Source organism: Colias croceus, chromosome 9 (genome assembly GCF_905220415.1).
Source record: "Colias croceus chromosome 9, ilColCroc2.1".
Lineage (NCBI taxonomy): Eukaryota > Metazoa > Arthropoda > Insecta > Lepidoptera > Pieridae > Colias > Colias croceus.
This window is the reverse complement of record NC_059545.1, coordinates 9,765,175-9,769,461: the sequence shown is the minus strand read 5'-3', so window position 1 is coordinate 9,769,461 and position 4,287 is coordinate 9,765,175. Positions and strand designations below refer to the sequence as shown.

General features: G+C 32.7%; 1 non-coding gene across 1 annotated transcript; it reads right to left on the bottom strand.

The window, feature by feature from the left end:
* Positions 1–774: 774 nt before the first annotated feature.
* On the bottom strand, positions 775–846 carry Trnaq-uug. The gene has a single exon. It is a non-coding gene; the product is annotated as a tRNA-Gln (tRNA).
* Between the last annotated feature and the right edge of the window lie 3,441 nt (positions 847–4,287).

Here is a 4,287-nt window from a genome sequence, read left to right as displayed (position 1 = left end):
AGTACTAAATTCAATGCTATATTGTATACATCTCCAGCTTTTTGGGGTCTATACAATTTTTTTTATGAATTTTTTTTTTATATTTTTCACTTTAAACCACTCTCATGAACAATTTTATAGGTGACGGTTATCCTTTATTGGCTGTAAAGCATCGATATGAACGGGTTATAACGTCGTTGAGCTGATATTTGGCGGGATTATCAAAATTATCCACCAATTATCCACCCATCAAGTATTATCAACCCATCATGCGCTTAATGAGTGGTTATAATATTGGTTTAAATATTCAGAATTTTTTTAAGCTATTACATAGCTTCTATCTTGGGCCTTGAGCGCGGGGACCGAATCGAGAAATTCCGTAACGAAAAAACCTCACGCTCTCCACTCCGACGGGCTCGGAGGTGTGGCTAATGGCTTGAAGGCATGCTATGCAATAGCTTTACCGCGGCAGTCCCCGAGTGCCACACGTCTTTTTTTTTTAATATCTCGCTATCCCTATTCCTTAATCCTTAGATCATTAATGATCTAAGCCCTATTCCCAATAACAATTTTAATCAACCAAGCGCGTGAATTAATATATATGTACATTTTAGTTTATTCTACAAAATATTAAATAGGCTGTAGATATACGTATAATATAATATATTATTATATTTAATTCTTAACAATTGGTCAATATTAATTTAATGCTGGAATAAAAATCGCATAAAGCTGAAAATTATGTTACTTAAATATCTTTTTTATATTTTTTTAGTAAATACTGACTCAAAAATCAGGTTCCACCGAGATTTGAACTCGGATCGCTGGATTCAAAGTCCAGAGTGCTAACCATTACACCATGGAACCGATATTTCAGTTGACGAAATATAGTTATTTTATTCAATTTATTTAAGTCATTGTTTGAACAAGTGTTTTACGATGTAAGAATATTGTTCTTTATAGGTACCTATTTATAAATTATATGCTTCCATTATATTATAAGCAAAGTTTGTGGCACACACGCCATATTTTGACTGCTGGAAATCAGCGCTGTTGTTGAAATGACAGCAAATACTGGACACTAGGTACTAAAGGATATTTCAGATGAAAGGCAAGCTTTTCTACTACATTTTGCCTTGCTAGTTACATACGTTTTGCGGTTTGGTCATTGGAAATCACTTTCACCTTTTTGACATTATTATTTTCACCTGTTTATTTTTGAATTTGATATTTTTGGTTTTATGGTATTGAAATGTTTTATAAATAAAAATTTATAAAGAATAGAAAAAAATCGATCATGAGGTGGGATTCAAACCTTCTTTCACACCAATCCGGGGCGGACGCCTGACGAGCCACCGTTTCATTTTTATTCGATTGTATTTTTGTTTCAGTGCCAATTAAATAAATGAAACGGTGAAGTGAAATATAAAATACATTAAATTCAAATATAAATGTATATTAATAAAGTTTAAATTGAATATCTAGTCAAATAATGTAAAGTAGTGTGTAAAGCAATAAGTTTGTATCGTGCAACAGAGACAATAATAAATCGTAGAGCAAAGGAAGAGCTTGGAGTGGTTATTCTCTGTCTTTTAACCTTTTGTTGGCACAAGTTATGAACTTTTTTATATTATCCTATAACTAGAAGTGTTTTTGATACTGATTATAAAAGAAAAAATACTTAATTTGGGATAGTTCGTAATAATATATAGTAAGTAATAGTCCTCATCCACGTCGTTGAAGAAAAGTCAAAAGAAGCTTCGTTTCTAAATGAATTGTTTTCTCGTACATATTCTAGAATTTTCATTATACAAATGGTCATCGGGTCTTATCAAGAAGCTTATATCTAATACAATGGAGATTGCATTATGACCATTGACTTGTAACAAGAAAATATGACGTTGAATGACGCCTGTATGTTTTTTTATCCCTTTCACACCAATTTGCCAAGTTACTTCTTGGGTCATATAGTCAGTGATACGTAATGATATAACATTAATTTTAAATTTAAATTATTTGTAAACATAGTATAGGTGACAGAGGCATGTCAGAAAAACAATAAAAATTAAAAACTTAACGTACCTACTTAGGTACTTGTAACTCATACCATACCTCAATTTTACAGTTGAAATGACCTTTGGTGGTCTATGCCAGCGGAATTTAATCATAGAGCTTTACTTTGATTCTATGCGCTGACCCTTGATCTATCCAGACTGAAGTACAGACAGCAAAACAGAAATTTAAATACACTTTATCCCTATACAGTTATTCGATTATCAATGTTATGCAATTAATTTATGCAGCAAAGAATATAAATAAATGTAATTTTGAAATATTTTATTTTGCTGACGGTACTCAGGATTAAGAGATTATTTCAAGTGCAAAGCTTTGATCAATCGAGTATCCGAATCTTTATGCTAAGTTCGCTCATTATTCGGTTCTGATTCTCATTTCCGCATATTTATGTAGATGATTATTAAATTTTCAAGGAAATATCCATTTTTATAAAGCAATCAATTTTTTATATGGCGTGGGTAAAAATGGTAATAACGAACTCATATCTATATAAAGCTAAATTATACGTAAGTAGTCACTACTTTAATGCCCCTTGAGAAATTGTTTTCCAATAGTAGAAATAGTAATTACTAATTAGCAAACTAATTAACTATGGCTTCGTAAAATTAGTAGGTAAGCATTCTAGTTTCTAAACCATTAGATAAAATCACACGCGCCTAAAAACGCATTTGAATGCTGTATAAAAATAAAATAGGTATACTTACATATTGTTTAAAGAATGAGAAAATCGGTCAGGCGTCCGTCCCGGATTGGTGGAAAGACGCGGGTTCGAATCCCGCCTCGTTATCGTTATCGATATTTTTTTCTATTTGAATATTTATTTATTTATCATATTTTATTTTAAATAACCAGCCATGGTTGGCTAGGTACACACATACACATATATAATATCTAACACGCACATTTATCCAAAAAAAACCGCAAACATAAATAATTCATACAACGGAATCCAACAACGAACAGAATTTATGCGCAACAAATAAAAAGGCTTGCTCTCGGCAGCTTTAATTGAAGATTAACCTCAGGCAATTACATTAACACTGAAGAAGGTTGTTTTGATGTTCTTGTGAAAACTTTGTAAAATATTCAATAGTAAACGCTTGGTTCTTGCCCGCGAAAAGGGATAAAATAGCCGTGTTATTCGGTGGTCATAGAAAATTTTAAACGGGTCGAGTAGTTTATTCGAATCGTATAGAATCGATACAAAGAAAAAATGTTGTGTGGTTTTATGGAACCACGGTAAAAGTGGAACTTTTTTTCACACTATAGACAATAACTAAAAATTATCGTATTTGTACGATAATTATCGTACGTATCGTCACGCGACATGCGCTACACAGACCAAAAAGTTTGAGACGATGTAATAAAAGTTTCACTTTAAAAATAACTAGGTACTTCAAATCTTATTAATAATTTAGAAGTGGAAATTCCATTCCAAATAACGCAGTAGTTTAGGGGTTGTCCATTAATCACGTGAGGCTCGAAAGGGGGGGGAGGGGTCCATCAAAACATCACGAAATATCAATTTCGGCAAACGCGCGATACTCAACCGAAAAGCTGCGTTACATGTATTTATTTTTAATCAAACGCGTACAACTTTTTCGCATTTCTTTCATTATTTTTATGTCATTCAAAAGCAAACTGCAATCTTTCTGTCTACCTCTGAACGTTTACTATAGTAGTCTTAAAAATAAAATTAGATGATACTTATACCAGTATTTTTTTATAAATAAAAAATTGATTCTTTGCAGGTACGAAAAAATACACGTGATATAGGGGGGAGGGGGGAGGGGTAGTCTTAAACCTCACCACGTATCACCAAGAGGGAGGGGGGTCAAAAAATACCAAAAAAAACATCACGTGATTAATGGATGGCCCCTTATGTTCTTAGGTTTTCTGTCGTAAGATCCTTCTCCTGACAGCAAAGAACACATCCAAATTCCAAATAAGAAATATTGAAATCGGTCGTAAAATAGAGGTTATTTAAACAATACATTTAAAGGCAGTATATTATAAAATATAAATAATACCCTATGATATATAAAAGAGCTAGATACGTTACCCGCTCTCTATTTTGGCAAGAAAAAACTCAGGTAAGTGCCCGAGTTTCACTTAGTCACGCACCATTCAGCGTCGTGGCTGGACGTTCTTTTTGTATTTTAATCGGCAGTTGTTTATGTATTATGTCTCGTGCGTGAGAGTGAAAGAGAGAACAACTGTATTGGTGATAAT